At 53.0% G+C, this 25,997-nt stretch overlaps 1 protein-coding gene across 3 annotated transcripts in view; it reads right to left on the bottom strand.

Moving 5' to 3' along the window:
* The window catches only part of LOC149341266 (diacylglycerol kinase delta), a 209,058-nt gene that overhangs the window by 128,374 nt on the left and 54,687 nt on the right, over positions 1-25,997 (bottom strand). The window lies entirely within an intron of this gene.

Here is a 25,997-nt window from a genome sequence, read left to right as displayed (position 1 = left end):
CTCTCTCTCTCTCCTCGTTGCTTTCACAATCCTCCACGTTTAACCAGAGCTAAACCACTGCCAGTTTTTTTAGCACGCGTTGAGAGAGCCCTGCATGATATGCTGTACACGCACTGCGGACGGTACGCATCAACGCGGCACAGATTGTGCCGTGGTAAACAAGGCATGGTAGGAATGGAGCAAGCCGTACGCCGCAGGAACACTATGGGCGTGGTACAGTGGTACTATATACCTCAATGGAGCAAGCCGTACGCCGCAGGAACACTATGAGCGTGGTACAGTGGTACTATAGACCTCAATGGAGCAAGCCGTACGCCGCAGGAACACTATGGGCGTGGTACAGTGGTACTATAGACCTCGAAAACTGATTCCTACAAAGAACTGTAGAGGAACAACAGTGCAGTCACGCTGAAAAAAAAAATAAAATTTGGCGCTGTGCACGTAGTCTCCTCTCTTTCTGGCACCCCCATCATATATATAGACTGCTAAAACGTCCTGGCACGCAAGTCTAGCCTAACTAGGATGAGCTTTGCTCAGCGGCTTTTCACAGGCTTTTCAGCACAGGCTTCGTATAGAAAGGGGGGTTATCCCTTCTTCTTCGTTTATTTCTCCGTGACCGCGAGGCGCGCATACTTCTTTATTCAGGGCAAGTGTGTCACGCCTGTGATGAATATAAGGGTCGATTTCCGCGTCAAGCTGTCGCAGAACCGCAACTTCGAGGCGTCAGGCCTACCACTCCACAATATAAGCAACAAAGAAAGGACTAGTCAGCACAGAATATACGAAGCCATGTGCATAAATAAACACAAACAGGTGAGACACAAAGCAATGACAGAAGTCGTGTCGGGTATCTGATCGACACTTGACCCAAGGCAGCCCAGAGCGACAGCGACCTGGCTGCCAGACTTTGCAGTTTCCCCGACATGCTGTGCGCGGCGTGTTCAAAGAACGACGCTGACTGTAGCCGTGGGGACAGAGCGCCTGGAAAGGCGAGGGGCAGAGGCAGACTGGAGCGGATTACGGCGAAAGACGAGCCGAGGGTCAGACCGGGACGAATACAGTTGCCTTTATCACCGCGTCAACCGAAGAAGATCCCGCCGGCGTCGACTTCGTCGTCGGCGCAACGAAAGACCGTCGTCCGAACAACCACGGGCGGGTAAAAAAAAGAGGCAAATGGGAAGAGAAGGAAAGGAGAAAGTTAATTACTTAGCGGCGCCTCGGGCGACGGGTGAGAGATAAGACGAAGACGCAGAAAAAAAAATGGGAAGAAACAGAAAAGGGGCAGAGGAGGAGGATCCTTGCGTAGGAACGAGGTTAAGCTCGATCACCCGGAAGTGAAAATCCGCTTGGCGAGAAGCGGATGAGCGCTCGTCCGGGAAGAACGGAAGTACGACGGTTTTCACGCCGGCGCGCGCCGGCTTCTATCGCGCGGTCGCTCAGTACAGAATCCGCTGCTTTTAACGCGCAAGGTAGTCACTCCCACATGTCTTCGGGGCCGTGCGGGAAAGACGCATTAAAAAAAAAGGGGGGAGGGGATGCAAACACCTTGGACACCGCGTTGATAAGAGGCGGCCATACTGGAAACAAAGGGTGTGGATAACGCACCCCTCGAGTCACACAAATGAGAGCGACGACCGAAAAGGATGGCGTGCCGAAAGCATATTTTTTGCGCCTTAATGAATCTGACAAGTGCTGGACAATAAGATTCAGATTCAGATTTATTTCAACAACACTTGGTTGCCGAGGTTGAAGAGGTTGAAGGTTCAACAACACTTGGTTGAAGAGTATCGATAAGCTGGAGCTCGATCTTTCCCTTTGACGCAGCAAGGTACTGTCGTCTATAATCTCGCCGCCACGCGAGGCAAAAGCATTTGATAACGGAAGGATAACTACAAAAGGCAGCGCGTACAAACCACTTATATGCCGAAAAGAAGAACTACGTAATAAACGTCGACCACACAGGGCTCTTATGCATCGGGAGTCGTCCATATCGAATCAGGTCGCCGAAATCAGCTGTAGACGACGTCACTCCGCGAACAGCAAAACACTGTATTCAATGTGCCGCTGAAGCAAATAAACGCCCGAGCTTATCCGGGAGGATACGTCCGCCGTTGTCTAAGAAAAAGTACGCCTGCTTCTGCCCGAACTCGACATTTTAGGTAACCTCGGTACACTTTTAATTGCTCCCTTTTATGCATTCGGGAACGGCAACGATTAACGGCTGCGAATGCCTTGTATTGTCACAGCTCCACTTGCCTCGTAAATGCAAATCGACGCTATACTCCGCCCTATCGGCCCATTTTACGCTCATAAATGCAACGCGTCTATTCACCGGTGCATGCTCTAGCGTTATCTCGTAAGAGGGTGCCCGACTCCTCCACAGGACAGCGTTTAGCCCTCATGACGTATGCGCGTACTCTAGCAACATCCATCGATAAAATGTAACACTAGGGAAGCTCCATATATATTCGAACTTAGGTTTCGCCGCTTGATATGCACCAAAAGCTGGGTTATGAGGGGCGTTTCTGGCTTAGAAAGTGTATTTGCAAATAGAGACAGCCTCCACGTCCAGCTTAGTTATTTGCGTGTTGGGGCCACCGAGACCTGTATAATCTCACTTCCGAAAGAAGACTTTTAGGAAGTCGAAGCCTTGAACAAAACCCTGAACAAAAAGGAGTAAAAAGGGAGTAAACTGTGCTCTAGCGCACTCCCTTGCTAGATGACAACTTATTCCCTCATTACTCCCATAATGGTGTATTCGCGCCTACAGTGTAATTGCGACTGGCGTAGCAGGGAGAACCTCTGCAGAGAAGAAATTCTGTTGAGCTTATACTCCCAAGCATACGCTGCACTGCGCGCAGTCCGGCACAACTGTTTCTAGTGGCTCTGTGCACTAATATGACCTTGAACGAACCCGTGTGCAAACCTAACACGCTCCGCGCCCGCGCCGCACGTTTAAAGAGATTGCCGGCACGCGCCACAAGCAGCGCGGCCGCCCGCGCCAGAGCGAGCAAGCCTCGCACACACGCACTCCGAGCGCGGTAAGCGATCTGCCGCCGTTGGCTTTAATCCTCGAGGCACGCGAGCTCCCGCGGGAGCCGGCATCCGCAACGCATTAGGCCTGATTCCGTTTCTCCCACGACCGCCCACGAAAAGCGGGACGGCTGGGCCGCGACCGCTTCAGCCGCTCCCCCACTCGTGCACGGCCAAAAAAAAGAAAAAAAAAGCCGCATTTGGAAACAGAGCACAGCACAACTAAGCCGGCCTTTTAGCGCGCAGGCTCTATTCCCTCCGGTAATCGCTTTACCGACAAGCAAGCACTCTGACCGGCACCCGCTCCGTTGGCGCTCTGAACAGAGGCGGGCGGAGCAAAGCAGAGAGCGGCCGCTCCGGAGAGCCAGTTTAGTTTCTGGTTCTCCGTCGGAATTCGCGCATGCGTTAACGGGGCTTAGAAGTCGGCGATTTCACGGTCGCTGCACCCGCGAGAACGTGGTGAATACAAACACGGCGTATCCGGCTGCGCGGCGTATGCGCGCTTAACTGGCACTAATAGAGATTACTAACGCTGCTGATGACTGTTCTCTCCGGCTGGATTTTAATGCGCGCGGCGGGTTTGAATTTCGACGCATCAGCGATCTGCCGAAGTAAGTGTAGGCCAGAGACGCTTTCCCCCCCGCATTTCACCCCGGAAAAGCCGAGCACTAAGCCGGGGGAGACCTCGCACGAACTGTATCAACGGTGGGCATCCAGCTGCACTGGGGATCGAACCCAGGACCTCCCGTATACGAGGCGGATGCTCAAGCCACTAGGCCGCCGTGGTTATATTCGTTCCGGACATCGCGATTTTTTTTTTTTTTCCCTCCATTGGTCTGGCTGTATTCCAACAGAGTCCACTTAGTTCTGATGAGATAGCGGCGCACGCACGCCCGCACGCACGCCCGCACGCACGCACGCACGCACGCACGCACGCACAAAAGCCTAAGAGGAGCACGAGTACGTACACGCGCTGCACGGCACTTCCCTCGCGCGATTCAGCGGCTCCTGCGCCTGGAAGGCACAAGCAGTGCGTACACGGGCTGTTTGCAGCCGCTAAAGGGATTAAGCAGAGAGGCCGTCGCATCTGCGCGCCTGTACACACACACGAGGCGGACGCGAGGCCCGGCTGTATACACGCACACAACGAGAGAAAGCAACAGCGTCGTAAGCGAGACCGCAGATTCGCGCAAAATCCACTTGCGCCTGGCACACCCGAGAGGAGAGCACCGGGCAGCGCCATAATACTGTTGCTTAAACGCATAGAAACCATGAAAGCGGGGATTAGAGAGAGAGAACCCCCCCCATGTAGCCGTCGCTGCCGTTCAAATGTTTAAGTCAAGAGCTGAAAAAAAGAGCCCGTAAATCGGCACCCAGTGCCCGGGAAGGGCAACTGTAAAAATGCCCGCCGGCTCAAAGAAGAGGAAGGAACATGCACACACATATGTGGTTACAAAGGGCCCGCGAAGCACTGTAAAAGGTGGAGCTCTTTCGCGCAATTAGGGCCAAGGACGATAACAAATACTTCCTCAAATATTCCCGCACTGTTGTGACTATTTTCAAACAATTATTGAAGTATAACTGAAAACATATTTCCGAATGGTGTTTTCAAAGTACAGCTAGCGCTTCATCCACAGGTTAAATTAGCAGAGAAAGTTCGCACAAGCTCAGCCTTGCAGAGGCCCGCTGCTAAGTGGTGTGCCATAAATAGTAAACATGGCGTCCGCCTAACTGGCCAATGTTTTTAACCAGTGTCGGCCCGAGTCTCCTGCGCGCAGCAACCGGACAACGGTGCTCTTTCCTTCCCAGGGATGGAGCCACCAGTCACGGAGTAAGGGGCGCGGAGGAACACGCTTTGCAGCGCGCGTTGTTCTGATAGGCTCAGATCGCCGCAGCCTTCACAGAGCTGCAAACGAGTTGCGAAATGGAGTATACATATTTACCACTCCGCTTTTCTCCGAAAATCCAAGCTCCGGGTTTCCCGCTCCGTGGAATAAATCGGTTTCGCCCCCAACCGCAAGAGATGCGGATAGATGGTGCGGACATGCATATAACGATGCGCAATTATTTTCTCTATCCTTCTGCCTTGCCGCCTGGCCCGAAAAGCTGAGAGGGTGCCGGACGATATGTAGCTCAGCGAAGGCGCACTACCCACCGTCAGTCGAAACCTTGGCGAATCGCTGATGATTAGTTAATTAAATCCAATGCCTCCTGAAGCGCGAAACTGGAGGCACAACACGTTGCCAAGCTGAAGAAACGTGGCTCCTCCACGAAGAGAAAGGTCCCCCCCCCCCCCCCCCCCCCCGAATTCGACCAGCACATCTGACTAGAAGCGTGCAATGTCTAGGCGGACGTTTACACAAGAAAATCAATCGCTTCTTGTTTGTATCGCTGCTAATAACTAAACGTGAGAGTACCAAGCCCCTGGAACAGTGCATTAAAAAAAGGAGGCGTACCTAAGGTGCATTATACTACTTGTGCACAATGTCGCGATAAACTGAAAGCCCCAGTTTGACTCGAACGACCGTCGTACAACCTGCGAATAGCTAACACTCGCGTCTTCAGAGGCAGTGGTGCACCCGCACACCTCGGGGACACAAGGCGGCCTACAGGTGTAGTACCCCGATTAATTTCGGTACCGAGGATGCGCTAACAAGCTCCGAAATTTCACTGCTCGGCCATTCCTGTACTTTCCTTTGCATCAAGATGCGACTGCCCCGCCAATGATCTTAATCCGCGCGCCACACCACCACAACGCCATAGCCGTTAAGCCGCCGTCGCTGAACACCTAAAAATGGCAGTCAGTGTTGTTTTTTTTCCCCTGGCAACAGCTGCCGCGCGCGCAGAAGTCTATGGAGGCCCACACGCGGTATAACGCAGCACGCAGGCCAGCCGATCATTCTTCAGGTCGCCGAAGCTCAGCAAACGGTTTCTCGAGGGGGTCCACGAACATGACGTCAATGAACACGCTTCTGCGCCACACCAGGCGAGACAAAGAATGGCCGCGCAATCAGCTCGGACGCCGAGAGCACAGCTCCGGCCGTCACGGGATAGCCCATTACCAGCGCCAGGGGCACTGTTCGCGGTGTGTGCGGGCGAACGAAGCGAAACGAGCACGATGGACGCACACCACAGTGGATAGGCGAGCGCTGCGCGATGGCCACCGAGACCATACCCGTCGCGGCAACGCGCGCCCAGGCGCTCATCTCCCGCCAGCCACGCTCCCTGGCATCCGAGCGCCGCGGGAACACTCCCGGCGGAAGGATTTAATGAAAGCTCGGGACGGAAGCGACGGAGGAAATCAATGTGTATCCCGCGCCCGTGTTCATCCTCCGCACCCTCGGGCGGAGAAGCCCACACAGTTGCATTCGCACACACAGACAACGGCGAGGATTTCCGAGAACGGCAGTGGCGGCCGCGTGTGCCCGGCAGTTGCGGCGCACGCGCCATCGCTTCTGCGCCGGCCATTCGGTCTCGGCCAAGATCTCCGGTCGTTTCTCTTCGTCGATTAGCGCCCACTCGACGGCCGGTCTGGCCGGCTGCGCACGACATAGTATACGCAATTGTGTGAAAGACGAGCAACTGATGGAAACGCGCGGCTCCTCTGCACGGGGCGAGTGCAGACTAGACCAGTACAGAGGGTTGCGGAAGCCATGCAGCTGGCGTCACCCAATCAGTCGTCAGTTGGAACCGTTGCTCGCGTATACGAACGACTCGTGATTCGCCAGCCAAGGCGCCTGCCAAGCACGAACCGTAAGTGCAATACGTGCTTGGCAGTATACAACAGCTCAACACCAGGCGCCATCTGGTGATAGCTTCCTTAACTCCGTAGGGCTTTCTTAACACGAAGTGTACTGGAACGGCGATCCCCCTCACTGGCCGTTCCTTATTTCGTTCTTCCCCACCGCAATGCTGCCCTCACGTTTGGTCACCAAGCGCTGCGGTAAAGCGTTCTTCCGCTCTGAGCTGCTTTCACCGCACAGTGAGCGCCCGTCTATCACGTGACCACTGACTGCCCATTCGGGCGCACGGTGCGAGAAGGGAAAACAATGGGTGGTCTTTCTCAACGTCCCGAGAGAGGGGGGGGGGGGGGGGGGGGGGGGGGCGGCGAAGACGTCAGCCGAATAAATAAGACTGCTGCATCTGGAGTTGTTTATCGCGCGCCCGAGTCTCGCTTATCGAGCAACGAGGGGCAGCCGCTCGTGCACCGCTGCGCTGTTGGGAAAGCCGCTTTCGGCACCCCTTAACGCGCTGCTGGCAAAAGGGCACGGGACGCGCCCTTCGGTTTGTTATTGCGAGGCTTATTCTCAGCGCTCCCAACGTTGTTTTTGCCCTCACATCGACCCGAGGCGAATAAGAAGGGAAAAAATTAGGAAGATTATAAAGGGCAAAAGGCAAAGAAAAAAAATAAAAACGTGGCGCGTGAGTACATGCGGACTCAAGTCCAGTTCTCGACTTAAATCTAGATTCAGAATTATAAACCTTAGTTTACGCATGAGAGAATGAAACGGACTATGCCTTGCACCTGCCACCAAAGTATCCTAGGCTATAAAAATAAGCCGACAAGGCAGACCATTGATTAGTGTTTTTTTTTTCTTTATTTTCCAGAAGAACGCACCTCCCACTTCTACCTTTAAGGAAATACACCCAGAAGCAGGATTCACTTATTCAAAATAATTTAAACTCCTTTAATTCTTGACTTTCCTTTTGTCTTCTACTATTGCACAGGGCACGAATACCTAGGTGGCGTTACCTTAACGCGTCTGCACTGAGCTCGAATACCACCATTTTATGGTCGTGTCGCTCTTTGGCGATACAATGCCTGCTGTTTCATTTTCTTTTCTATTTTCGCTTTTTTACTATTAATTTTACAATTTAACCCTTCATTAGCAACAGAGGCTACGGGTCCAACCATTCAGGCTGTGTTCGTACTATCGGGGACAAAAGTGGTATACTCCACGCGGCGGGGCCGGAGCAACGGAAAACTGCAGCATTTTGGCAACCTAAAGCACGAACCATTGAAACGAGCCAAGCGATATGCATGCTGATAATAAAGGTCACGTATTGGCTGTCTCGATCCCAGATGCCGCCTGTAGATGGCGTTGCAACGCAGTTTTCCGTTGCTCCGGCTCCCGCCGCGTGGAGTATACCACTTTTGTCACCGATAGTACAAATGAAGAATATACACATAAAGAACAAACGCACACAAACAGCTTTCGGAGTGCGGCCGCTGCCCCTCTCCGCGATAGAGGTACGGGAAGCAAATGTTCGCGCGCGAAAGAAGCCCTATCGGCGCCCACTGCAACGCCGCCTCGGATTCGTTAAGTGCCGACCCTCCATCAACGCCTACTATATATATACGCGTTCCATCCCGTGGGGACCATAACCAGCAGCCACGCTTTCACTCAGCCCGTTGTCGCCTCCTCGGACAGCGCTGCTGCCACACGGGTGACAGCAGCCGTTACCGGAGGCGAAACAGAGGCGACGGACGCTCGGCCGCCTGCCGTGGGAAACGGCCGGGGCGCGAACGGATGCGGAGAACGACGCGTGTGACGCACCCGATCCGCTTATAGCTCCACGTACACACACTGCGCCTCGTAGAGTGCCTCGGGGCACGCTTAAGACGCTGCGCCGAAGGCCGCGCTTCCAATCAGGCGGGATTTCTCGGGACGCTAAGGAATAGGCCGAGAGAGCGAAGACAAAGAGGGACGGACCTCCATTCCTGCGCCGAAAAACAAAACAGAACAAAAAGAGAGAGAGAGAGATAAGGACGCAGCGGAAGTGAAAAGACGAGACAGCGGGAAAGGTCGAAATGAGAGGAGGCGAAGAGCAGTGTGCGTATGTGTGTGCAAGGGAGGGGGCGGGGATGGGCAGCAGCAGCATCATCGATCCAAGAGTGGGGCGTTGGGAAATTGGTTTCGGAAGCGACCCCCTCCACCCCACCCTTCGGCACGAGACGAGCAGCAAAGCGGCCGGCGATTCCCGAAACGGCAACACCGCGGCCCCGCCATCAACCCCCGGCAGCAGCGATTCATTCATCGCAGTCAGCCTCGAGGCCAGAGCGGAGTCACTAGAGCAAAGCGCGCGCGAGAGAGAGAGAGCGAAAACTTCTCTCCACTCCTCCCCCAGCGCCAGATCGGAATCGCGCAGCTCTCCTATTCTCGGCACTCCATGTTCAGATCGAAAAAAAAAGCTTTTTTTTTTCTTTCAATTAATGCCCACCAGTGCTGGTCGAAAAGCGCCCGCAACTCTGCTGCGGGTTTGTATATGTTGGATTCGTTTCGCATTTCGACAGCGAGATTGCATATATTTTCATACCGAACACCACCCGGGTCTACTGCGAGCATGAAATAAACAAAAAAAGGGGGATTTGGGATAGGGGACCGGAAAGTTGCAGCACCGCTGTGCACAACGAATATATCAACAAAAAAAAGGCCAGAAGAAACAGGTACACCACAAAAAGCTGCATGCGTCACCATGTAATCTGCGCTGTTAATAACACTAATGCACCAAATACGAGGAACAAAAATCGACCGGACAGATTCATTCCAGATAAAAAAAAAAATTCACAGTACGCGCACACGCTGCACGATACAATGCTTTTCACTTGCCATTCATTGCAAAACCGCGCCTTCTAAAAAGGCTATTCTCTGCGGTTGCATTATTTAGTGAACTGTAGATTGTGGGTACTTGCAATTGTCGCCAGGATAAGATCAGATACGAGTAAATAACGACTCAACCTTTCGTTTCCTTCAAGTCTAGGACATAAGCATATCAATAGCATGACACGTAACAAATACTATAGCATAGCAATAGCATGCCAACGCAGAGAGAGAGAGAGAGTGCAGAAGCAACGAACATCTTGCACAATGGCGTTTAAAACGTGTAGCCCCAGTCAAGCTTCCAAGCTATCTTTGACATTCGGCCGCGATGGAAGCTTCACCGGTGAGCGACGATGCTGACGTTGGTCATTTGGTCGCCGTCACAGGCGACGACATGAAAGACAAGAACCACGAAACCAGCCCATACAGATATGTTTATTGACAGCATTGTGCAATACGATGCACCATACAAATGAAGAGCGGTATAGTGCTGGTAGGTGTACAAGGTGTAACGTATGTGGACTGTGTCGGTGTAGGCGATGCTGCAGAGAAGTAGGTTGGAGATATACACAAAAATAACGGCTGAGGCTTAACTTGGTTAACCCTGGTCAGATGCGAAACATATTGATGGCTAGGCTTGTTAATACATGGCTTTCCTTGGTTGAATACTTGATCATTTTAATACAACCACTAGAAGCCTTCGTCGTGGGGGAAGACAACGGCATGGCTACAGCGGAACGCCGACTAACCCCGAGACGCGCGTTGGGTGGGCGCCTGGATTGCCACGGAAGCCGCGTCCGCCTGCCCGGTGGAGCGAGCGTTTCACCTACACCGAGTGTGAACGCGCGTTCGAAATGCACGGGAATGCCGCTCGAGGACATTCCGGTGTCTGGGCGATGGCATCGTTCTCCCTCTCCCAGCGCGTGACGGCGATCTGTCGTGACGTCATGTGTCACGTGGTATGTCACGTGGTGTGTCGTCACTGTATCACGTGGTCTGCACGGCGTGCAACCACAGCGACGGCGCGAGGTGGACCCTCATCTTCCTCTGTCGTGACGTCATGTGTCACGTGGTGTGCACGGCGCGTAACCACGGCGAAGGGCTGTAGTGTACCTCTAGTAATATGCTTCGCATAAAAGGCGGCCACCCCATTACGAATGTTCCGCCAGACGTTTCTGGGCGCTGCAAGACGCAGTTTATTTTGCTGTTCCCTTCACTCCGCCCCAACCGTCGGAAAGACCACTAAAGGGAGAGAAGAAAAAAACGCGTGAGCAGAAAACCGGCGAGTTGACACTACGCAGACATGACGAAGAGACTAGGTCACCGTCGTGTCACGTGACTGCGAGTTCGAGTCTCGCAGAAATACTCGCCGGATGAGTCGCTGCTGCAGCGAATTTCTCTTGGCAAACAAGAACCAAAAAGGAGCTCACGCAGCCCCAGTACAAGCCAAAACAACTGCCGACGAGGCATATGTGCGCACAACAGAACGGGTGACTAACTCGGAGGGAAACAGGACGGGTGAAATGACCCTCAGCCACGAGACACAGGTGCGCAGCGCGCGTTCTCGCGCGCCCATTCATCAAGGGAGTATTACCGACGCCCACATCCCGATCCGGGTTCACAAGGACGCTGCCCCCGCGAGCGGATCACACTCCGACGGGGGAGGAACGGATTACTCCACGGGGCGCACGAGGCTGTTCGCGCTAAAACGGAAGAATGAGCGAAAAAACGTCTGTCAACGTGCAGAGAAGAGAACCGCACCTCTACTTAGCTGTGCGCGTATGAAGTAGATATGATTTAAGTACGAGTGCGTGTGTAGAAAATGGTGAGTGAGTGTGAGAGAGTGAGAGTGTGAGAGAGAGAGAGTGTGAGAGAGAGAGAGTGAGTGATAGAGTGAGAGAATGAGAGAGTGAGTGAGTGTGAGAGTGAGTGAGTGAGTGTGAGAGTGAGTGTGTGAGTGAGTGTGTGAGTGAGTGAGTGTGTGAGTGTGAGTGAGAGTGTGAGTGAGAGTGAGTGAGAGTGTGAGAGCGAGTGAGAGAGAGAGTGTGAGTGAGTGAGATAGGTTTGGTTGGTTTATGGTTTATGGGGTTTAACGTCCCAAAGCGACTAATGCTATGAGAGACGCCGTAGTGAAGGGCTCCGGAAATTTCGACCACCTGGGGTTCTTTAACGTGCACTGACATCGCACAGTACACGGGCCTCTAGAATTTCTCCCCCAAAGAAATTCCAGCCGCCGCGGCCGGGATCGAACCCGCGTCTTTCGGGTCAGCAGCCGAGCACCATAACCACTGGGCCACCGCGGCGGCTGTGAGTGAGATAGTGTGAGTGAGTGAGAGAGATAGAGAGAGAGAGAGAGAGTGAGAGAGAGAGTGTGAGTGACAGAGTGTGAGTGAGTGAGAGAGTTAGTGAGTGGGAGTGAGTGAGTGAGAGCGAGCGAGCGCACAATGAGCCAGCGGGAACCTTTATTGATGACGGTATGGCTCGTTCCCACGTTCTCCGGACAGCTAATTAAGTGACATAGAGCAGCCAAGGCAGCGCCCAAGGAAACAACAAGAAATGAGATACGATGCTGTTCGGGGTGATGACCTTATAAAGGGTGTCATGACATATAACACCGGGAAAGTATGCAGGACTTGTGTGCCATAGAATAGCGACACGCGCCTCATTGTCAACTGTCTCACTGCATTTTTGCTTAAACAGAAACTTGGAAGAACAGGCTGAGCGACTGACAGGTTCAATTTCATTAATTGATTAATTTCACGCCCGTGCGCCTATGCAAGAAGCCAACCAAAGTGCACTTCTTTTACGAATACGTCGTGAAGTGTAAGGCGCACATACAGGCAGCCAAGGGAAGGCTTGGAGAACGGCGACGGCTTCGCAGAAACGCCGCCTTGGTCACTCGCTCCATGCAAAAGCCGGCACGGGCTGCGAGCTCCCACAAAGAGCTTGAAACTTGGTGCAGTGACGGTGAGAAATGGGCGGAAAAGTTTCCCGCCCCGCAGTGAAACTGCGCAACTGGTGTGCTGTACCCTCTCGAAGCCTCTACACTGCTCATGAAACTTGCGCGGAAAGCTATCAGGGGGCCCTGCATTACACTGAGCACCGCCAAGCCGACATCTTACTATAGCGTGCACACGCGCCGGCACTTTCTCCGCTGGCAGCTGTCGACTTTTTCCTTCCCAGCGCGTCTTATGTATAGTGTGCCTCCAGAGAGGCTAACTCTGCGGTCCAACGTCTAAAACTCCGCCACCCATCCATCCACCCATTCAGCCAGCAAGACGGGGGAGCTCATCCATACGCGTGGGCGCGACACCCGCTCCTTAATGTCGCAAGCGCGCGTGCTGCGAGTTGCGGCGCGGTCAACAGCGCTGACCCAACCGCGCGGACACGTCGCGCGCGGCTGGACTCGAAAGCCTAGCCATGTACCGTCGTTAGGGCCGCGGCGGCCGTTTGCATTAGGGCGAGCGCGATAGCGGGCGCGGTACGTGTATGTACGCTGCGCGGCCGGAGCTACACAGTTGCAATCGCACTCGGCCGCCGAAAGAAATGGGACGCAGCGGGGACACACTCCACGGCGGCAGGGCTCCATTTGCTCGCTCCAAATATAGACGTCATCCCGCGCAGTACAGCCACGGGGAATCAGCCAAATTGAGGGCGAGGAAAGGAAGAAAAGTTTCCCCTCTTTTTTTTTTTTTTTCCCCTACGGCAACAGCGGACGCGTCCCGTAATGTTTACTGGCGGAATGTTATGCCCACCAGCGACCCGCTTCCTGGATGGACGGGGATTGATGAACGTGCGCGTCAGCAGATAAGCGTGCACCGGAAGGTAAATATATATTAAAAAAATAAAAGCGAACTATAGATCACTCAGCGAAGCTATATATGGAAACAAAATAGCATGCAGCGTGAGCATCAGGAACAGCGGGAGGACATCATTAGCGGAAGCTCGCAGGTCCATGAAATCGCCTGCCACTAATAACCGCACTCCTTCTTTCTGGTATACGTTGGTATTGAACCGCAAGCGGGGGAGGGAGTACGAAGAATGGGAACCGACACAACGCCATGCAGATAGGCAGGCTGAACAGTCCGGGACACGACAGTAATCTGGTCGCAGATAATCTCTTCGCGGGATGATCAGAAAGGTGGTTAATAGAATACGCATGTATGCCACCGCAGGTGAAACAGCTCGGCGACGAGGACTCTTCATTACACATAGGTGGGATGCGTAAGAACGCACTTTTCGAACACGGGCATCCGCAAGCACAAGTTGTACGGCCGCCACGACCTGCACAGGGAGAGAGCTCCATGATTCAGATCCCACTGCAGCACGACATTCGGCAGGGCGCCTGACACGCTTCGGCACTTATTTCGGTCCGCGACTGAGACGCCACGAAATCGTAAACACACACGCGTTGATGCGCACAACCGAAGCCGGAACACGCGGGAGCAGCACATTCGGGCGAGGGTACAAGCAGCCCTCAACAACGTAGGGAAAAGTTCCGCGAGTCCAGTTTGTTCGTAATGCCAGGCTCCTGTGCAAAAGCAGCGAATTGCGGTGCTTTCCGCGGCGCCTCCTCCTTCCCAAATGGCGCGAAGGTCCGCCATTTTGTTCCAAGCTCTGCGGGAAAGCCTCTTCTCGAGTGGTGGGAGCCCCACGAAGAGGCAGTTTAGAGGCACCCCTCCTCCTTTCGGTGGGGGCTTTACAATACCCCCCTTAGTCGCATAACAAAGCAGACTGCTCAAGGTGGGAGCGGCTGGCCCCATCTGGCTCATAGGTTGGGTAAGAGCCAACACGAATTGGAACATTTTCACGTCAGCAGGATCACGTGATCGCCGACTACAAATATGATTATTCAAGAAAAAAAAAAGCATAGTGGGTTACTTTCCCCGAAAAAAAAAATGACTCACAAGCACTCCCTTTTATGCGGCACAAAAAGTGCTCCTGTTTCATTACGTATAATTTCATTAACAATCTAGGCATACTGTCTCACTGAGCGGTTGATAAAATCTGATTTCTTTTCGTCGCGTCAATGGCTAAAGCATTCGATGAAAATTACAGGTGCCTAGGAGCAAGACATCGTTAGCGTCGGTGGCGCTAGTTAACAACGATGCCAATAACACCTGTCTTCTGGCCCATCGCTTCTAGAACACAGATTTCGAACTTACATTGATCCGCACCATGAAAAACGCACGGTAAGAAGGCTGTAAACAGTTTCGGATTAATTGGAAATACTGCTCTAAAGATGCGTACATACAGGACATCCAATAGCTGCAGTCCGATGCCTTCAGATTTGCGCGATTTTCTTGCGAAGGCCTATTTTCGGGTATATATCGCGCTTATACCTTCATTTTAAGAGATTTGTTCGCAGTGCAAGAATTGGGTGAAATCGGGGCTTTACCCGAAAACAAAGCGGCCTAGATAGCTCCCCCCCCCCCCCCCCCACCCCCTACGCACACACATTTGCGGCGAGGGCAGAACGGCCTAGAGCATGCTCTCCGCGGCTTTCACCTCCAGCTCCTGCACAAAGCAGGCCTTCGCCTTTGACAGGTTAACACGTTCAAGCGAGACTTAATTTGAATACATACAGCGGCGCGTCGCAAACGGCCGATGCGTTGGGAACTTCGATCCATGCACTCCCGCCTTATAAGTGCGCCTATTCAGTCATTCCACCGGCGCAGTATACAGCGCACTCTGGCAAAGCGTTTCTACATCGAGACACGCTGGCAAGAAAGCAGACTACAAGCGGAGTTCATGGCCGAGCGATCCCAGCCAGCAATATTTCATACTACTCGCCAGCAGCCCGCGCTGCTCGCGCGCTACGGAAGGTGATGTGATGAGCCCAGGAAGAGCCTCCGCAGCAGCATCCTCTAGCCAACCCCGAATGCTCGTGGTCGACACCTCCAGTTTCATTCATTACTCGGCTGAAGGGTCCACGCTGAAGGGTCCATGCTGAAGGGTCCACGCTGAAGGGTCAACGCTGAAGGGTCAACGCTGAAGGGTCAACGCTGAAGGGTCAACGACCAGACACGGGGAGCTTTGGCAAACGTCGAGAACGGGGTATACGCACAGCGCCCCCGTACATCATGGAATTATATTTACGCAAAGCGAAGACGCTTATGCAAGCTGATGGAGGCGGAGACACCCACACTAACGTGGCCAAGCCGCAAAGAAACGGTAACAACGACGGCACAAAAATATGATAGAAAAAAAGTTCTACGGGGGTCGATGATTCTCTTAAAAGAAAAAGGTAAAAAAAAAAAGAGATCCCCAGAAGGTGGAATACGGGGTATACGCACAGCGCCCCCGTACATCATGGAATTATATTTACGCAAAGCGAAGACGCTTATGCAAGCTGATGGAGGCGGAGACACCCACACTAACGTGGCCAAGCCGCAAAGAAACGGTAACAACGACGGCACAAAAATATGATAGAAAAAAAGTTCTACGGGGGTCGATGATTCTCTTAAAAGAAAAAGGTAAAAAAAAAGAGATCCCCAGAAGGTGAACAAAGACGCCGCGCTCCGGAGGATATACGGCACTCGCACACTCGAGCACAAGTACAATCGCCCACGCACCTTTAGTGTGTACAGAAGAAGAAACGGGGCGCATTTCTGGTGTACGAACTACTCACACGTACGCACACGCTTATACGCGCACCTGTATAAACGACGGTTGGACGGGCGGAAGACGCGACTCAAAATACCACGAAAAAATCACGCCGACTTATATAAAGAGCGCGCGGGGGCGGTGAAGCCTAAGCTAACGGAATTCCGTCTACAGAGCGCCTTGTAGGAAAACACTTGAGCGCCGCGAACGGAGAATCGAAAGAGTAAAAATTTTGCCCCCCATCGCTTCGTTCTGTTCGCCGCGCCCGAGACTGAAGCCCGAAGGTCGTCGACCCGCAGCCAAAGCGCACGACGTCGACGATTGGGGCTGTGCTGAGAGGGATTTAACAAACTGAAGCTCTACATTCAAGCGTTGATGTTTATCGTACACGGAACTAGAGCGAAGCAGGAGGAGCAGACGAGAAGCGGGGATTGTGTCATGTCAGCAGAACCGTCCAGCAGACGATGCAGCAACTGGCAAGCTATCTTTGCGCATGCGCGTACTATCATGCGTTTCGTGCGTTTCGTCACTGCGGCCCTGCAATGGGACTCTGAACGAGCGTCTGGTCGACGCTCCCGTGATATCACTAAAAAATTGGAGAGCTGTATACTTTAACTTGCTCCGAGGTCTCGGCAATAGTTCGCTTTAGCACTTGACTTCCACCGAATGCATCATCACCGTACTCAGGACCTAAGCCGCGACTAGTGTTCAGCGGCCTATTAATGACACGTGTAGCCGCCGAACCACCACGAAGAATCTCCCAAGAACACTCCCAAATGAGAACCGCAATCCGTACATCGGACTCCGAATTTCGTGCCAACATCGGGGGGAAGGGGTATCTATACAATAGGTATATGCACACAGGCAGCAAGAACCGCAGATTCAGGACCACAGCCTGCACGACTTATATTGCCGCCGAGTGTCAAGTTCGCTTCTTAAAAAAAAAAAAAAAGCTGTATGCCCGTGTCTCAAAGTACGCTGGGGTAACGAGTACAGTACAGATCAAGCGTTAAAAACCGTGCGCGCACGAGCTCTTTTCTGCCGGAACTTTAGAGCACACGTCTACAGGAAGGCAGAATGCTCGATACCGTCACTACACCATTTGAAACATTAGCTGCGATCACTGCCAATCTCGTTATTTCAGCTCCAGGATCCTTCACATAAGGCGCCATCCGAGCTGTCCGAGTGAAAAACTTACCTCACTGTTTAATCGGTGAAAAATGCTTCGCATAATCCGCGCCTGTAGGCACCCCACATCGCTTGACATTTCCCTCTTGAAACAAGCGTAATCCGCGTACTATAGCCCAAATATTACGGCAAGTCCATGGGTCAGCCACCGCGCCCTATGGGCAGCACGCCGACACAGACGGAGTGGGGCACAGGAATCGTTAACGCCACGTGTTCTGCGGTGTGCGCACCCGGCCCAAGCAGTCGGCTTCCGCTCAAACAAATGGCCGCCGCAACGCCGCGAAAAGACAAAATTCGCGCAGACAACCAGCAGGGAACGCATTAGGGAACAAGCGCGCAACGCCTTCGTTCCCCAGACGGGTTAATCGTGGCCGGTGGGAAGGCCGAAGCAGCCAGTGCTTCTGCATCACCGGCAGTCGGGTTAATGCCCCGGCAACGCGCGCCAGAACGGGAGGCAGCGTGACGCCTCGCGGCTTATGCCCGAGGAATGGATGGAAGGAAAGGAATTAGGGGCTTCCGAACACTGGCTACGCACACACAGGCAGCAACAACGCTGCCGCGCGCGCTTTAATTAAGGGACTCCAGATGGCCTAACGTAGCCCACGACGCCCTGCTATGCGCGAAGTAACTCGGAACTAACTACCCCGTGAATGCAGCCCAACGCCGACTTAACGATTGGATGCCGGCTTTCTTATTTTGTAGGGGAACGTACCACAGGCGAGAAAAAAAAATACGCGAGGACAAAAGACGAAAGAGAGATTGGGAAAAAGAAAAAAGTTCGGCCCGCAAAAGCCTCACAGGAGATCGCGCAGGGCGGTTGTTTACTTTAATATAAACGACGACTATGAATTTCCACTGAGAAACGCAACGGATAAGGCAGCAATAACGTCGTGGGGCGAGATCACCGCGACGGGCTGAAACGCGTTCTGTTCATCTTTATCATTCGCATTCAGAGCGAAGACGACTTGGCGGCTTGACGATGGAAACCCTTCAAGTATACGCACAGTGCAAGCGGTCACATGACAGACAACGGTAAGTATCTTCGATGCCAGCACGAAGCCCACATCGGATTAGCCCCGTGACGGTTCGCTGGCTATGGAGAAAACCGTGTTCGTGCTATTGTGAAGATGTTTGAATCAGAGCGATACATTCATCGCCCGTCGGTGTTATTGCAGGTTGCATGTGTATCCGCTTTACAGCAGCTAAACATCGAAGGGTCTGTGCGCGCTACTGCAGGCAGCATCTGTTATCGCAGCCAAGACAGCGAGGCGAGGACACAAGTATCCAGAGGCAAGCCTACTTTTCTCTGTACGTCCAGCAAAAGCGTTACTAAATCACAGCAAGATTGCCACGCAGAAACACGAAAGCGAGAGCAATTAAAGGGCTACCTGGGCTTCAGTAGTCATTTATGGCAGAGCTATGTCGCCAATCCGCCAATTTGTTCTCACTCGTAAGCACAAGAAGCTCCAGAAATCATCACCAAGCACCACCTAGACGTCTTGCCTTTTTTTTTTTTACAGCGTTAGGACTACAACACCCATTTCTCATTGTTACGAGGAGTCCGTCGTCAGAGGCCACCACCCACTCAGGGGTGGAGACACTATCAGCAGCGCTACAGTGTTCTAGAAGGGGTAAGGAGCGCTCACAGCATCCACCCACCATCCATCTCCACTCCACAAGCCCCAACATACAAAAGAATGAGATTAGTGAGGCGCAATGAGAAGGCGCACGGCGTTAGCAACGCTACGGCCATTAAGGTCACGGGGAGTCCGACGTCAGTAACAGGCTTGAGTGAAACCAATGAGATTAGCGCACCTAGCGGAGCGGAGAGCATGTTCTTGGCACGACGAGGCATTTCCCGCTGACGCGTGCATGACGCAGCGAGCGCCGATAGGCGCCTCCCAACGTGTTGCATTCTCTGCCTGCGTTTCAAGCGCGCGGACTCCTACTCCTCCGGCGCAAGCGAATGGGCAAGGCGCGGTGGCAGCGACAGAGAGAAAGACGACTTCAGCAGATGCTAGCGCTGGCTTGGCGTACAACACTGTGTGATCGTTTTTGTATTTCTTTAAAAGCTCCGTCCAACAGTTCTTATGCGAAGCATATAGGTTTCGGGCCTTCGCGCGACGCCCGGCGGTGGCCACCATTGACCTTGAAGTGAGATCACATGATGTGACGTCACGTGATGACGGCGGAGGCCTCCACGCTGCGGTTCGCGCCGTCGCGCGCGGCGCGGCGGCGCCGCCACCATCGCTGCATCACGTGATATGTGACGTCACGCCAGGGATGAAGCGGCGCGCGCCCGCCGTCGCGTCAGTCTCTGTGCCCGCAACCGCGCCAACGTCTTTGCGCCGGGCGTGTATGCGGTCAAGATGCCTCCAAACGCCAAGGACGTTAATAATAAGAATGCAAAACGAAGGCTGCTTCGCATCCACGGGGCTTAACCTTGATAAGCCTCCAACTTTTTCTTCCTTTTTAGAGATTACGGTGCCACCCGCCGTAGGTACAGGATGTTGCTATTTAAAAATCAATGACGGCACCACAACTCTGTCACGTGATCATCTTATGAGCAACGGCTGCGATGCGGGCCCTAGGATTCCTAAATAGCAACAAGGTGGGTTAGGTGGGAGGGGTCTATAGCATGCAGTACAGCGGTCAACAGGACGGAGAGCTACACGGGTGATCTGGTACGTATTCATTCTCACAGACGCCACAGCGCTCGTCGCATTTTTTTTTCCTTTAAGCAGTCGTAACGAATCCGTCACGGTGAACATCCTGAAACGAGAGCTCCGCAATTTTTGCACAACTGCCACGCGGTCGTTTGAGGTCCCACGGGGGACATAGTGAACAAGACAGCGCTCCAAGCGTTTCATCGTGGACTACTCATGCTCTGCCGCCTGCGTTTCACACCTAACGGCAGTTAGCCCACCCGAGGACTCGCCGATTGCTCAGTGCCACTTTCTCCATTCCAAGTAAGCATTCGGCTGATAGTGTTGCCGGCTCGAAAGCACGTCGTTTTCAGCCGACGTTCCCGACATTCGTCAAAGTTTGACTGCACGGCTCCTCCTCTCGCGTATTTCTTGGCGTAGCCGTGAACACTAGACCGCCCAGTTTACAGCCACCCTGCATAGAAAATTCATGCCGCCCAGCACGAACCTTTTGCCGGATGCCGGGCTTCTCCTTCGCTCAACTCTCGATCTCGGGCGGCGTACCATCGCCCCGGGCGGAGGAAGTAGGTCTAGTACACCCACTGCGAGCAGCTCATCGGCGGCTGCTATTTATGGAATTCTGAGGAGCCTGGAAGCGAGCATATAGGCCCCCGCCGAAGTCAAGATGACGGAGGCGGTGTCGGAGAAGGAGCCGGGGACGTCCGGGAGGAGTAGGGCATGCGAGCGGAGCCGGGATGGAGAGAGAACGCGGCGAGGATGCGTGTGGGACGGCTTTCCTTCTCTCTCTCCATCGTTTTCTGGTGCACGCGCGATCGATCAAATCTGCATAGCAGCGGCGCCGCTTTAATTATTAACAGCTCCCCCATATCCACTCATCTCGCGCGCGTACATATGAGCGCCGTCTTTTCCGTGTTCCTGCATCTATCTCTGTTCACCGGAAAGGGACGCAATCCACGCGCTCGTGCGCTTCGCACTTGAATCACACCATGTAGCACGAGGAAAAGAGGGCGTTCGGCACCTACGAACAAAGAAAGAGAACGAGACGCACTTTGTTCGCGCCGAAAGAACGATATCGGTGTTGAGAGTTGCGCATCCGCTTCGAAGGAGTCTTCTCGAACCTTTATCCGTCTCCATCAATCACCTGAGTGCGCTGCGCTGCAACGGAATACGAGGCTTTATGCAGCACGCACTTACGTTTTCGGCGGCGAAAGTGTTAGACCCGTCCCCGGTTGACGCTATAGGCCCCAGTTGAGTTTGCGGGCCGCCGGGCAGCGGGCCATCCCCATATCCCCCCCGGGCGCCGCCGACTTGGTCCTTATCTTAAGATGTTTTAGGCGGCTTAGCTTTTAAGCAGACAGAGGAAACGCTGGGGTCAAAGGACTGCCGCCCCAAAAGGTAAAAGCAGCAATGGCAGCGAGGGGTGCCGGAGGGGACCCGTTCCGCGGACAGTGCGTACGAGTCGCGTACCCCGGCTATTGTCAGGGTTAAGTTCAATGGCTTTTCGACGGCGGCGTCGAACTGTGCGAAAGAAAGCTTCAGGGACACTTGAGGGGGAAGCTTGCGTGGGAGGCAGCTGAGTGCAATTACGAATGGTCGTGAGGCCGGATGGAAGTGGTCATTCGGGTAACGAGTTGTGATTACTCTGCCTCTGGCCAGAGGGCTCAGATGCACCCTATAGTGTTTGGAGCCACAGCTGATGGAAGTGGTCATTCGGGTAACGAGTTGTGATTACTCTGCCTCTGGCCAGAGGGCTCAGATGCACCCTGGAGTGTTTGGAGCCACAGCTGATGGAAGTGGTGCTTGCGTGCTTTTGTGGTGTTGTCAAAGTGTTTCACTGTGTGTGGAAAAGCGCAAAAGCGCTATCGGCTTCTTCAAAGGCATGCGGCCCTCGCGAGCAAACAAGCTCGTGGGTACCGGCGTGTCTCTGATTGGTTGTAAGAAGCCCATCTCTCATTGGTCACTAAGTTGGTCCCCAGAATGCTGGGGAAACTTATTTAAGGAGGCGTTTTGGCGCCAAAGAGAAGGAGACTTGGGCAGGGACTCTTGGTGGAGAGTCGGAATCGCGAGACGGACAGGGTCTAGCTTTGCGCTGGCCACGTTCCGGAGGACGAGGAGCCGCTACGTGTAGCGCGAGTTCAGTCGGCCAGGCAGGACAGGGTTTCGTAGGGGCGAGCTCTGGCCTGGCGCTCCCGATCGTCCTGAATGCTAGCGACCACCCTGGTCGATGTGTATATGTGTAAATAGTTGTAAATAAACCCAGCTTGTACATTTCCGCGAAGAAGTTCGTCTACGTCTCATCTCCCTCCTGCAACGTGTCGCGCCCAAACGGACCCCCATCTCCACCACCACAAAAGAGGAAGACCTGAACCCGAGTCTAACTGCCCCGGATCAGCATTCCGACAGAAGTGAAGCTCGGGGGAAAACACGGGCGCGAAGAACTAAAAGGGGACGCTTCGCCCGCGGAAACATGTATTGCCGCCAGCTTTGTAACGTTACTCTTTTTACACTGTTTTTTTTTCTTTCTTTGCCACTCCTCGCGCGGCCTTAACTTTCTTTTGTTTGCAACGCGGGGCGCGTTCTCTGGCTGTTAGACGCAAATAGACTGTTCACAAAGGTTCGCAGTCACGTCCGGGCGATTGTGCGCCGTTCGATACTGTTCACGAACACGTTCGCTCGTTGTCCACAGAGAAAGAAACAGAGCAGGCCACTTCATTAAAGAGCGAAATATCAAGCGCTCAGAAGATCTTTGGCGTACAGCGTTCTGAGTGACGCTTAAATGGAGCGCGGCCGACAGGTTCGGCTATTCGGAAGACGGCGCCGTGCGGAAGTTGCGCAACCGTGAAAGGAGTGAGCGCGAAGCGCACATGCTCCCGCTGTTCGCGCCACGCGCTGTGGGCTTATTGAGACGCTCGAACACATTATCATCGGTCCGGACGAAACAATGCCGGCACGGCCGACGAGTGGGCCACCTGGTGACGGGCACGTGCCAAGAACGTGACTCAGGGGCAGCAGCACGAGGCGGTGCACGAGATACGGCGGGGGAAAAAAAAAGCGCCTGGAATATCCGCCCGCAGGCGTTGAAGGCAGCGCTTCTTGGGACTACCTATGGGGCTCTATGTGCGACTCGCTGTAGGACTCACTGTGGGACTCTCTGTGGGACTCCCTGTGGGATTCTCTGAGGGATTCTCAGGGATTCTCTGAGGGATTCTCTGAGGGATTCTCTGAGGGACTCACTGTGGGACTCACTGTGGGACTCACTCACTGCAGGACTCATTGTGGGACTTTCTAACGGAAGTAAGGCTAGATTCCGACGTAGAAGAGCTAACAAGGGTGATATACAAGGATATTAGAGAGCAAATAAACTGGAAAGGGCTATAGTACGGAGGAGGTGAACATACTAAAACTGGAGGGGTTATTTAGGCTCCGCCTTACGCGTATGACGCGACAGCGCAATGGGTTAATGCCCATACATGCAGAATTGGTCATTCTTAACTTCAGCTTCATACATCCCTGGGAGTCGATCCTCACACCACTCCTGGCCCAGTGATGCTGCGGTTAAGCGACGCGCCACTGCCCTGCTAGGGCAGATGCTTCCAACGGTGCGCATTGTGCGACTAAGGTTGCTCTTCCCGGGCGACCAATCATTGATTTAACTGCCACCTGCCACGGTGGGCGCTTGCTCACTATCCGGTGGCCAGGTTGTGATGCCGCTGCAAGGTCACGTGACCCAGGTGGCCCACATTCCTTCTAGGTTACTCTCTATAGCACCACCTGCCAGAGTCATGGTCGCTATTTTTCCTTCACAGCGCCGACACCCGATTTTCTGGGCACCGGGGTCACCAACGCTGTCGCGTTAAAATAGTTACGACAGGGGTGCCCCGTGGCACCGATGATTGTTCCTGATATATACTGCAAGGAGGGAACGCGTGCTAGAGGGCGGCAGGGCTGGGTTTAACTTGGCGTATACAGAAGGCAAGGACAACCAATAGCCAGACGTCTTCCTGGTTTAGTGTACTGAATGATGTGGAACTTTTTGCAGATCGCCAAAGCGAGCTAGAAAACTCATCTCAGATATCTGCGAGAAGAAAGCAGCAAACATTGGGCTCGAATTCAGTGTTGAAAAATCGGGATTTGCGATATTTGACGATAGCGCGCGGTTGGAGTACAGCATCAGTATAGGGACGTGAAATACCGCGCGTAGAGAAGTACAATTATCTGGCGGTGTACATTGACGAAGAAAGAGAATACATACGGACCCATCAAGAACACCACAAGACGCAAGGAAAGAGAAACGTGGCCATAATGAAACACAGGGCACTATGCAGATACAACAGATATGGAACTCGGTACTGCGTATGTGCTTGAAATCCGATTTGCTACAAACAGGACGGTGGGCGGATTAGCTTTAATGGGTCGTGGAAAACCACAAGCGAAGCTATACAGAGGGATACAGGTTGGTCGTTTTTTTTTTTTTTTTTTTTTTGAGGCACGGGAAGCACAGAGCAAAATATCGCTTGAGGAGTGACTACGGAAAATGGATCACAAGAGGTGGGCAGCCAAAGCCTTCAGGTACCCGTACAGTAAAAAAGGCGGACACGCGATGGAGTAAAAGAATTAGAAAGCTTTCGACACGCTACGCAGGCAATAAAAGGCAAAAGGAAGGAAGTTATCATGAACATAAAAAAGAAAGTCCGCGAAACCGAAACGGCTAAGTAGAGGCAAAAAATAGAAACAAATGAGTCACTGCGTGAATGCAGAGCTGGTAAGAATGAAATCCGGAAAGGAACACTGCATGATGACTCAAAAGGCAGTACCGTTCCATTAGGGGCTAGATCAGGTTGCCTTAGAACCAGGCGATCGATACAGTATAAGCAAGTATGAACAAGGAGATGACATATTAGAGTAGCATGCGGGAACAGTGTAGAAAGCACAAACGTTCCCTGATAGACTGTAAAGCTGTACATTCATATATGAAAGAGGACATAACGAACCTTCAGTAGATTTGGGATTTAGGGATTGAAGAAAATCAGCTTATCAGCGATAGAGAGGAGCAAGAGATGTCTGAGTACCGGTGGCGTTAAAGCAGAATAAAAAATTACACGAACCGTCACAGAAATCAAAATGACATAGAACTTAGAAATTAATTTAGCATGAAAACAAAGAACAGTATTCAATTTTTTTTAAAAAAGGAAGAAAGTACAAAATAAATCAAACAGCCACTTTAATTCACTATGGAGGGGGAGTGAGGTTGCAGGGTGCGGTTTGGAAAGGGGAATCAAGTCTTATTTCTTTGGTTCTGTATTTTTTTTTTTTTCGGAGTAAAAGAAATGCGGTTTGGCCAGACATACGCACACACACAAAAAAAAAAAAGCGCGCTCCGCCTTCACGTCACTTAAACCACGCATGGTGTTAAAGATACAGAAAAAAAGAATAATACTCCCGAATAAACTCCGCCGCAACGCTCACGAGACTTGCAGCAAAGCGCGCAAGTGTCGGCGCACGGCACACATGCATTGCGGAAAAACTGAACGCACACCGCTGCGGCCGGGTCCCGTAGTCCTGTTATGTTATCCAATTTGTGAAAAAACATCAATGCGCGCGGTCAGCAATTTGCAGGAATAAATCATCGTTCGATGACCTTGAAAGAAAGGCAATCGTCAATCAATGAGCTGCGCCACTGCAACTTCGCGAGTCGCAGGTACGGCATATAGCCTGATAAAAAAAAAAAAAAAAAGCTTTCAAAACGAGACGATTCGTCGAAACGCGCCACACCGCCGGCCCCAGAAGCAAGTCGCCGCCCTACTTCCGGCGTGTTTTCGAGGCCACGGAGTCCTTCGAGACGCTCCGAGCAGCTTGAAGGCACGTACGTTCTTCCCAGAATCGCTCGCGCTCTCTTCCCCGA

This window comes from Amblyomma mixtum, chromosome 5 (genome assembly GCF_055824585.1).
Source record: "Amblyomma mixtum isolate Tamu chromosome 5, ASM5582458v1, whole genome shotgun sequence".
NCBI lineage: Eukaryota > Metazoa > Arthropoda > Arachnida > Ixodida > Ixodidae > Amblyomma > Amblyomma mixtum.
The sequence above is the reverse complement of the archived record's forward strand: the minus strand, read 5'-3'. Positions and strand labels throughout refer to the sequence as shown.